General features: G+C 44.8%; 1 pseudogene; it reads left to right on the forward strand.

Moving 5' to 3' along the window:
* The first annotated feature begins 555 nt into the window (after window positions 1-555).
* On the forward strand, window positions 556-1,633 carry LOC132388641 (N-acetyllactosaminide beta-1,3-N-acetylglucosaminyltransferase 3-like; annotated as a pseudogene).
* The last annotated feature ends 10,202 nt before the right edge of the window (window positions 1,634-11,835 follow it).

Raw genomic sequence — 11,835 nt, forward strand, 5'->3', positions numbered from 1 at the left:
TGGACATCTATTTGAGAGAGTAGGGATCAATTGATCTTGGAGCAGATTAAAAGGTCGGTGCAACATCATGGGCAAAAATCCCTGCATTGTGCTATATTGCTCTATGTCTGGCCCAGCTCAGTTTAAGCCCCGAGAGGAGTGATGAGAGCTGTGAAGCGAGGTGGAATAAAGCCTTTGGAATCATATACCTTTAAGGCCCAGAAATAAACTATGCGACTTTCAGTTTAATGACAGAGATGATATCCTATAGGTAGATTTGTTTTTCTGCTGGGATGGAATGCTTCAGGTTAATTAAACTTTCAGCAGCGTGTAGGGCTCTGCCTATTCCTTACCTCACCAACATTTTGGGGTCAATATTACAAAGGCATTAGTGATCTTCATTACAGCTTAAACTTCCCATTCTTCTCAAGCATCATGGAAATGTAAAGTTTTCTTTGAATTAATCAATTTTTTTTCTGTACTTCAGGTGAAAGATGAGAAGACATCGGCGATTCCATGAGAAAGTAGTGCTGGGTGTTCTGATTACTCTGGGATTGTTCTTCATGTTCTGGGATAATGACCAATGTCGAGAGACTGATGTTGTTGCAGAAACTGTTCATCGCAATGACCTGCCCCAAGGTTGTTACTGGTGATGCAACTGAATCAGTGCTCAAGCCAAAGTGCCACGCGAACACGACATTGGTGCACCTGTCCTCATTTCATCAAGAGAAAGAGCACATAAAAAACTACTTGATGTACAAACACTGTCGAGAATTTGACATGATTCAAAATGTTCCAGACAAATGTGGTGGTCGAGAAGGATCTCAGAATGTCTTCCTGCTGCTGGTGATCAAATCTCACCCTTTCAATCAGGATCGGTGGGAAATGATAAGGAAGACTTGGGGCAAAGAACGCGAATTCAATGGGGTCCTAATTAAGAGAGTCTTTATTTCTGGTGTCTCTTCTGACCAAAATAAAAATAGGAAATTGAATCAGCTGTTAGCCATGGAAAACAGAGAACACAGAGATATACTACAATGGGATTTCTTGGATACCTTTTACAACCTCACCCTCAAACAATACAAGTTGCTGCAGTGGGTCAGTTGAATTTTGCCCTAGTGCTAAATTCATCTTTAGTGCAGATGATGATGCCTTTGTCAACACCGATAACATGGTTGACTATTTGCTAGGCATGAAGGTTCAGGAACACCTGTTTATGGGCCGACTCATTTATGGGTTTGGGCCCAAACGCCAGAAGTCGAGTAAGTATTATATACCAGAAATATTGACCACCATCAAGTTTTACCCACCATACATTAGTGGAGCGGGCATACTCATGTCTGTGTATACAGCTCACATCATTTTCCACATAGCCCAAGACCTTGAACTGTACCCCATTGATGATGTATTTTTTGGGATGTGTCTGGCCAAGGCTGGACTAGCCCCACATCACCATAGCGGATTTAGGACAGCTGGATTTAGTGTTCCTTCTACCCAAGATGAATCTTTCAATCCTTGCTATTACCGTGAGTTGCTGCTAGTGCACCGTATCCGGACTTTTGAAATGCTATTGTTGTGGGATGCAGTGCATGATGCTAATCTGAAGTGTGTTCATGCTCCCCAGACGTCTGCATCCACGGAAAGGACCACATGAGTCATGGGAGAATGTAGCAACTGTTGGAATCGAATGCAGTTTGTAACATGTGTTTGTTAATCAGTTGTTTATGCAATGTAAGAAGGTTAATTCCTAAATTATATTGGAGGATTCATTAATTCATAAGGTTGCGCCTTTCTACATTCTACAAATGTTTGTAAAGATATTAGGTGTCATCACTCAGCCTAATTCTGACTGCACCCATAATGACATTACAATATAGACAGGAGCATCACAATTTAAGTCAATTGTAAAGTTATTCCAAGTGAACAGTCCTTGTTGCATTGCGTGCAGATAGGTACAGCATGTTAACTTGGTGCATTTGTATAATAACACTCCAATAAAATTTTAGCAACAGTTATATCTGTGTTTTTTTTCTTGCCGTTTCTTACATGACCCTTGCAAAATGTGAAAGAGGACAAATGAATTTCTTGGACTGGAACTGTGAGAACAACAAAGAATCTAGATCTAAAATTGTCTCATGGTTGGAGGAATAGAGAAACTTAAGGTCATCACTTCTGTACTCAAATGTCAGCCTGCATTGTGTCTGTGTAAACTACATATCAAATAAAAGCACACACGCAGGAGATGGCTTTAACTGTGTATTTACATTGCAGAGAGGGAAAGGGATCAATGAAACATGTGGGGACAACAGATCAATATGCATACATAGACGGCAGTCTATATATAGTGCGAAGGGGAGTGGCATTAGATTTTGGCAGGTGTCATGTCTAAGACAATGTACTCGGTTGCCAGTGTCATGTTGCTGGTATTGACACGGTCATCACTGAGAGTTAAGTCCGGTAGCTTTGACTAGTGGCAACCTGGACATCGGAAATCTGGAGAGGAAGGGACTTCGATAAGGCTCATTGTCCGAGGGGCAGCTCACGGCAGTGCAATAGAGCAATCGGTGAGCAATCAACTAGTGGCCAATCGGCATTTGGGTTTGATTAGTAACAGCAAATTAAAGGAAGGTGGGGCAAACCCAGTGACCGTCGTCTGAATAGAAATATAGAAAACCTACAGAACAATATGGGCCCTCGGCCCTCAGAGCTGTGCCGAACATGTCCCTACCTTAGACCTACCTAGGCTTTACCCATAGCCCTCTTTTTCTAAGCTCCATGTAATCATACAGGAGTCTCTTAAAAGCCTCTATCGTTTCCGCCTCCACCACCGCCGCCGGCAGCCCATTGCCCGCACTCACCTCCCTCTGTGTAAAAAAAAACTTACCCCTGACATCTCCTCTGTACTTACTTTAAAGCACCTTAAATTATTTCCTCTCAAGCTCGCCATTTCAGCCCTGGGGAAAGCCTCTGACTGTCCACACGATCAATGCCTCTCATCATCTTGTACACCTCTATCAGGTCACCTCTCATCCTCCATCGCTCCGAGAAAAGGCCGAGTTCACTCAACCTGTTCTCATAAGGCATGCTCCCCAATTCAGACAACATCCTTGTAAATCTCCTCTGCACCCTTTCTATGGTTTCCATGTAGTGAGGCTTCCTGCAGTGAGGCAAATATAACTGAGCACAGTACTCCAAGTGGGATCCGAACAGGGTCCTATATTGCTGCAACGTTACCTCTTAGCTCTGAAACTCAATCCCACATTTGATGAAAGCCAATGCTCTATATGCCATCTTAACCACAGAATCAACCTGTGTAGCAGCTTTGTGTGTTCTGTGGGCTCAGACCCCAAGATCCATCTGATCCGCCGCACTGTCAGAAGTTTTGACTTTAATGCCATATTCTGCCATTATAGTGTAGGGACTGCGGTCTGCAGTCAGGTACTCAGGATCACTCAGCATAATGTTGCACGAACATTATTAGCAAAACACTCCGACACAAGACGGGTTTCATTTTGTTACAGACAGAAATGCCAGTTTGGTACTACAAGTAAATTGCATTTCCAAATTGGTGGAGAAGTGTGCTGACATCCCTCGCTATCTGTAAAACTGTGACGAGATGCTGAGGTGTATTATATATGGACTGTGCCTTTATAAAGAGAGAGAGAGTTGGTGTACAACGATTCAGAGAGAGCGAGAGACACCACCGAGCTCTTGAGTTGCCATGGTTACGGAAGGGCGGAGCTATGTAATGGACAGCTGATGTTCAGCATGTTTGGGATATAGACAGGGTCAGCTGGCTTTTCAGACAGACACACTGACACACGGAAGACACGGAGGGTAATGCAGAAAGAATAGACACTGGATAAACTTTCAGTGACCACGAAAGGCTGGATTTTGATTGCAGTGTGGGAAAGGGGTGACTGGTGGATTGTTATCGGTGTGTTTAACCTTTGACAGCTTTACTGCATGAAGTCGGTACTCTTTTGTGTGATCACAAAACTTTACCAGGACTTCGGAAGGCAACGGAAAGATCGACGACATCAGCTTACTTGGAAAACAAATCATCTCTCTGTCTCTCTCTCTCTCTCTCTCTCTCTGCCTCTCTCTCTCTCTCTCTCTCTCTCTCTCTCTCTCTCTCTCTCTCTCTCTCTCTCTCTCTCTCTCTCTCTCTCTCTCTCTCTCTCTCTCTCTCTCTCTCTCTCTCTCTCTCTCTCTCTCTCTCCTCAAAATATCACAAACTGAACAGACGTCATTCTTATACCATTGGAAGACTATCATTTACTACCTAAGCTGAAGAATTTTGGGGTTTTATATTTACACACTTAGATTTGCATAAATTCTGGTAACTTGTTTGATTTGTCTGTTTTTATATTACGAGATTACGTAGATACTGATAAGTAGTGTTTTGTTTGTAACAATACCAGACTCCAGGTGTGTTCCAATTCTGCTGGTTATTTTAACCCGTTACAAACCCGTAACAAACCCGTTCCAACCCCTACATCACACCGCATTTCTGTAAACCCCTTCGACTCCTACAGCACTCGGCACCTCTGCAAAACCTCCATCATCCACCCCGGTGCAGACAGACGGCAGCACATCCGAGAAAGATATTGTCGTGTCAGATTGAATGGCTCACTGTTGGCCAGAAGAAACTACAGTCTGATCAAGGGCGGGGATGCAGACAAACCAGTTCTCTCTGTTTTCTCCTATTTTGTGGGCTATGAACTGATTCTTGAACTGGAATAATTTAATCAGAGGAACAGAATGTGGACACAGGGAGCTTCAGGTAATGATCTGCTAAACCTGAGACCATTCTCAAACAAGTCGCCATTTGTTATGTGAAGGGCGTGGACTCTGAACTGATTCCTGACCCAGGGACAATCTAATCAGAGCAGTAAACCTGAGACCATGCTCAGAGGAGCAGCTACTTGTTATGTAAAATGCCAGACATATCAAACAGGCTATCTGTAGTCTCGTTAGACTCTGTCTGGGTTGCCTCATTTAACTGGTTCGGACCGGTCAGGGTGTAAAGATACGATTACATAAGGCTGGGCTGTGCAGAGCCAGGTACCATATGTTGGTTGTAGCTCTATACAATGACCAGTAACCAGGTGACCCAGGTAGGTCAGGTGACCTTGAGCCAATGATTTGGAGATCCAGTGGTTCAATTGATGAGGAACAATATAAGATTCCGGAACTCTTATGGATGGGTATTGCATGAGAAGATGGAAACCTTTAAGAGATTATTGGAGAAGTCCACGGATGAGAGGGATATGTCAGCGGTGCCCCACAAACGACCAGGAGACGCAGAATATTCTTCAAGAAGGGATAAACTTTAATTTCAAATCAAAGCTGATACAGTCATTGAGCTTGTCGCTGATTGCCCACCCATCCTTGTACATAGCATTTTTATAGCAATCTCCTGGTTTAATTGCATTAGCATATCCAATCAGTCTATAGTTGCGTATCACATGTACATCCGCCACTATTGTTTCTACATCTCTTAGCTACCTCTCATTAACACACCATTGTCTTCTACATTCTTAAGATTTCATTCTCCTACTAAATTGGGTACATGCATAGTAAATAGCAAACTCAGACTACATAATCTACATCTCTACATAGGGTCTTACACAGAGAAAGAAGACTAAGAGTCCGCACACAAAAGCCCCAATAAACTCAAGCACTTATTCCCAAATCTCGGGTTAAAGTATAATTTTCTCCGCCAAGACCTCACAATATTTGTTCCCTGTTACCCTGGGCCGCAGAGCCAAAACTCTGTTCCCTTTGTACCTGAAACAGGGGAAAAGACTCAGAAGCCCTTGCAATCTACTACCACACTGTCGTTTTGCTCTTGTTCATCCCGCAGGTGTTGCAGGCTGTAACGATACATTTTCGGTGTTTCTTTCCCCACTAAGCTTGCTTCAGTAATTGCCACGAGCATCGGAAATTGTTTGGTTGCAGCACGCACGACAAGAGATCTGAGACAAGGAAGAAAACAGCACAGCACAAGCACACAGCTCAACAATACAATACTGACAGTTATTGCCATTTTAGTCAGCCGTGCTCCCCATCCTCCGAGTCTACTTTCTAACCAGTCAAAAACTGATGTCCGGACCCTGCATTCTGTTTAACTTCCTATCTTGGAATTTTCAACTTATACATTGCCTTAGTAAACGATCCTTCTGGACTACTGTTGTTTGGTATAAAAGTGCAGCACTTCTCTCCAAACATCACACAAATTCCTCCTTTTTCTGCCAACAGCCAGTCCAATGCTTTCAGGGTTCCATTAATTCTCTCTATCATGCCCTGCGACTGAGAGTAGTATACACATGCAAATCTTTGCTTTATCCTCAGCGCTTGTAGTACCAATTTGACCACTTTCTGGATAAAAGCTGAACCATTGTCAAAGCTAAATTCTGTAGGTATTTCAAACCTTGGGATCACTTCATTTGTCAGAAATGTAATCACTGTCTTTGCCCCTTGATCTCTTGACGGTACCGCCTCCACCCATCTGCTAAATCGATCGATTACTACCAGCATGTATCTTTTCCCTCTCACTTTCTTTATCATATCTACGTAATCAATCACTAGATGTTTAAATGGTCCTTCAGGTACAGGAATGTGACCTATTGGGGTTGTAATTCCCTTCCGAACATTATCCTGTGCGCATACCTCGCACTGTGACAAGACAAAGTCTGCTGAAGCCTGTAAATAAGGTGACCAAAAACTATCCTTTTTTTTCTTTATCACTTCCCCCCTTGCACAATAGTCCATCCCATGCGCTTCTGAAATCAGAATCGTCAGTAGAGGGGTGGGCGCTACCAACAAAACGTCTTCCATGCTCCACAATCCTTCCGGGTTCTGCTTGGCCCCCTTTCCTCTCCACATTGTCTGTTCTGCCAAAGTTGCCTTACCTTGTATTTCAATTAGGTCCTCTACCTCGGGTTCTGGAGTTAGGCTTACCTGGGAGGCAATGACAGCTGATGTACACCCAGACGCTTTTCTGGCTGCCTCGTCCGCAGCTTGATTTCCCTTTGTAATTACATCATTTCCCTTTTTATGTGCCTGGCATTTTACTCTAGCCAATGCTTTAGGATTCATTATGGTTTTTATTAAGTCTAGAATTTGCTGACGATGTTGTATGGGATCCCCATTACTTTTTTTTAAAACCTCTCTGCTTGCACACTGCCCCGAACAAATGGCATACTCCATGAGCATATGCCGAATCAGTATAGATGTCTACTCTCTCACCTTCCATCATTTCACATGCAGCTGTCAGGGCTTTGATTTTCGCTAGTTGGGCGGAACACGGTTGGGGACAGGACTCCATCCTAATAATCTTATAGCTCGACTGATCCTGCTGTACTACTGAGAACCCTGCATGATTTCTACCATAATCCCTTTAATAAGAGCCATCTGCGAACAGAACCTTTTTATTTGCATCCTCTAGTGGTTCTGGCCATAAATCTGCTTTCAATTTGGCAAATGTCATCGTCTTCCCTACACAATCGCGGGGTTCTCCTTCATAGCCCAAAGGGACAAAATCAGCTATATTACTGGGAGTACATCTGTGTATAATTGTGTCTGGAAATGTCAATAGCATCTGAGGCGCTGTTATCCTGGCTGGCGTCAGCACAAATTTCCCTCTTTCCAGCAATTCTGCTGCTTTGTGGTGTGTGTACAGAGTCACAGGATCGCCCAGGGTTACAGATGATGCCTTTCCATATGCATAGTACAGCACCGCCAATCCCTGATAACAGGGTGGATACCCCTGAGCCACCTCATCTAGTCTCGTACTGTAGTATGCTATCGGCTGCTTTTCTTTTCCTGTGTGTCTCTCCTGTGTTGGAACCGCTGTGACATAACCCTCCTGTCGGTTGGATACATACAAATGAAAAACCTTCTCGTAGTCAGGCAAAGCTAATGCTGGTGCTGACTGCAATTCCTGCTTAATAGCATTGAAAACTATCTAGACCTCTCCATTCCACTGTAAGCCGTTCTTCAAATTTGTATGCCCTGCTTCTTTCATTATCTTTCCCAAAGGTGCCACAGTCTCAGCATATTCTCCTATCCAATCTGAGCTGTAACTTGCCTTTCCCAAAAACGTCATCATCTGCCCTACAGTCTGGGGTATTTGGGCCTTAGATATTGCCTCAATCTGATCTGGTGCTATCGCCTTCACTCCCTTGGATATTACCCTGCCTAAGTATTCCACTTGCTGCGTGCAAAATCGCAGTTTCTTTTTGGATACTCTATGTCCTCCGTGCGACAGCTTCTCTAACAGAGTTATAGAGTCCTGCTCACACTGTTCCTTACTGTTCCTTAACAGGTCATCCACATACTGTAACAATGTACTTTCCAATGGCATGCCCTCTGGGTCTGCCTTCAACATCTGATTAAAAACGTGCGGTGAACGTTTAAACCCTTGCGGCATTCTGGTATAGGTATACTGAGCACCTCTGTAAGTAAATGCAAACAGATACTGACACAGGTCGGCTAGAGGAATGCTGAGGAAAGCCGAACATAAGTCAATCACTGAGCAGTAACTTGCTTCTGGTGGAACATTAGTCAAAAGCGTGTGTGGGTTGGGGACTACCGCTGGCCAGTCCTCTACCACATCATTTACCGCCCGCAAATCATGCACCAATCTCCATTTAGATTTATCTGCTTTTAAGACCGGCAGCAACGGGGTATTACATGGACTGTTTGTTCTTTTAAGCACTCCTATTTCAAGCAACCCCTGTACTGTCGATGCTATTCCCTCTTCCGCTTCTGGTCTTAGAGGGTATTGTGGTCTCCTGGGTGGAATTGCTCCCCTTTTCAGCCTTATTTCCACCGGACTAGATGTTTTTATTTTCCCTACGTCCGTGTCATGGTGTGACCACAGAATAGACGGCAACTCATCTAACCTTCTTTCTTTCTGCTGGCCTCTTTCCTTTCCCAGCAAGGGCAGGTGTGGTTGGGGAGTTATTTCGACCTCTCTCACTGTCCCTAACATATCTACACTTACCATTATTTTAATGCAATCGTTGACTTCTGATATCCACACCTCTGGCGTGATTTTCCTCCACACTGTTACGGATTCATACTCTTAACTAAGGGTCCTAAGTCTTTAGACTGATATCCCTTGTTTACCAACAACGTTACGTGGGGCGCAGCCTCCGGTATCCTGTACCATTTTTCTAAAAAGGTGTTCCACTTAACTTGTAAAGGTGCCCCTTGCTTTCCAATGATCACAGCACCCCCTTCCAGGTGCTGTTGGGCACATGCCTCCAGGTGCCATCTCTCCTCTAACTCCCTGTTCTGAGTCTCGTCAAAAATCACTGTACAGTGTAGCTCAGATTTGGACGTTACAGCCCTGGGTAGTATAGCCTGCTCGCCCTTTTTTCATTTTTCCCAGGTTTCCTGAATCTGATCTGCGATGTCTCCTATCCAAAAGACATTAGCCTTCTTGCCTTCTCGCACTATCAATTGAGCCCCTGCTCTTTCCACATTCAGCCCATTTCTGGAGCATTCTAATTTTAATTCCAGTTTCAATAAGGCATCTCTGCCTAACGAATTAATCGGAGTTCCTTTAAATACTAGCACCGGCAAAACAATTCCTTTATTTCCCATTCTCAACTGCACTGGAGCCGTGCACTGTGTCAACTGTGTTTTCCCCGAGAACCCTACCATCTTAATAAACTTTCCTGACATGGGAAGGTGAAGGGCATACTGTGGCTGTACATAAGTGTACGTGGCTCCAGTGTCTATCATCATTGGTGTCAGTTGCCCCTCTAACATAACCTGAACAATGGGTTCCTCGTCTGCCTCCCTTGTTATCATTGGGTAATGTCCCTTCCCACTCGAGTTCTCGGGGCACCCCTAATACCTCGCATAGGGGTTCACAGGTCCGCTTGGGCCTGTGGTGGCTGGTCCTTGGCTAAACGTTAGTTCCCTTCTTATCGGTTCCTGCTGGTGTGTGACAGGCCATGTGTAAACGGACAATCTCTTCTCATGTGACCTGGCGGATTACAACCCCAGCGCAATCTCCCTACCTCTCTTTCCCCCTGTCTCCTCACTGGTTCCCTCTGCTCATAGCTCGTCTCTCCCCCTCCTTGGGACTTCCAGTCCTGTCTGGGCTGTTTGAATTTAGTCTGTTCCAGATAGGGCATTTGTGGGAATGCTCCTCCAAAGACAATTATTGGCATGGGGTTTTCCAGCCCTTGTCTTACAGTATGATCGGTTCCTCCATATAGCGGTGCTTCATCCAGTTCGATGGCTGTACTCGGACCGGTGGTTTCTGGCAGCATCTTTTTGCTTTTCTCTTTATCCTTCTTTTTGAGTTCTTCGAGCTGCATTTGTATTAACTTTCTTTGCCCCTCTTCCTGCTGCTCAGCCAACCTTCGTTTGTTTTTCCGGTATTTCTCAAACTCATGGACTACGTGGTCTCTAAATTCTTGTGGGGTCATTGACGTCAGCCCAACCACTTCCTCCAGTTTGTATTTTACTTGTGGAGGCATTGCATCCAAAGTGCTATGTCGGGACAGTGAGGTCATAAATAAGCTATTTTCCACCTCTTGCTCAGTCTCCAGTCTCCAAGTTTTCAAATGGTTTTCTATGTAGGCTGCTGGGTTATTAGTGTCTCCCAGTGGATCCGCCTTTAAGGATTTGGGGTCCACTTAGGGTGGATAAAGCTTCCTAGGGGGCTGCCGTACCCTCTGCCTCACTCTGTCAAACCGTCTCCATCAGTTCTCGGGTCGTTCGAGTTCACTATGCCAGCCATTTCCATTAGTTCGTTAAATCTGGAGGTTCCTATCAACCTTATCAACAGTGCCTTCAAATCTCCCACAGCCAATAATCGTCCCGCTGTTTCTTCTTCAAAGGCTCTAATCCATTTTCCTGCTCCTTCATGTAGACTGGGCGGAGTGTTTTTCAGCCCTTCTAGGTCTTGGGATCCCAAAGGGATATACTGCACTTGTCCTGATCCTTTAACTAACAACGGCATCATTCTTCCTCCTTCTTCCCACCTGCCCTGGATCTCCTCCTCGCCTGACTCCCCATCTGTCTCAGGGTATGTCTTTACTGACTCCCACACAAATGTCCCCGGGGTCCTCATCTTCCCTTGGTCTCCTTGTGGAGTCCTTCATTTCTGTCTTGATTCAATACTTGGTTGGCCCCTGGACTATTTTCTGCATCTCCTCTGGCAACCCCCTCTCAGTAACTTATTTGGCTCTCTCTCTGCTTCCGCAAGTAGCTCCCCGACCGCCTCCTTCTGCTCTTCTAGGCTTCTGCCTCCTACCTCTTCCCCACAAATTCTCGCATCCTCTCTCTCAACTCTTGCTCCTCCAACGAGTCACCTTCTCTTTCTTCCTGTCAGTGTCTGTACACCTGTGGCAGGGACTCCTCATGATCCTTACTCGTGCTTGATTCCCTTCTCTCTGGACTCTCATCTCCTATCTTTTTTCCACTTCTTCTTGAATGCCTCATTTCTTCCTGTCCTGATGAGCCACTTTCTTTTCTAGTCTGTTTATTTCTATAGTATAACCGCTACTCCTCATACTCCTTTTCCTCTCTCAAGTATTTCAACTGTTCAATCTCTTCTTCCATTTCTTTCTTTGCCTGTTCCATCTTTATCCTTTCTGCCTGTATCTCCTTCCATATCGCCGCTTTTTCCTTCTCGTATTGTTTTTTTTCCTCCTCATTATCCCAAACTTGTACTCCTCCCTGCATGTTTACTGTTCCCGTCAGCAGGGGGCACTGCTTAGGCGTTCCGTCCTCATTATAGGGAGGGGGCTTTTCTGTTTCTTTTGCATCCGGGTACGGAGCTGAAGCCAGCTTCTCACCGTACCTTCCTCTCTCTCTAACAGGCTG

The sequence above is a fragment of the Hypanus sabinus genome, unplaced genomic scaffold (genome assembly GCF_030144855.1).
Source record: "Hypanus sabinus isolate sHypSab1 unplaced genomic scaffold, sHypSab1.hap1 scaffold_370, whole genome shotgun sequence".
Classification (NCBI taxonomy): domain Eukaryota; kingdom Metazoa; phylum Chordata; class Chondrichthyes; order Myliobatiformes; family Dasyatidae; genus Hypanus; species Hypanus sabinus.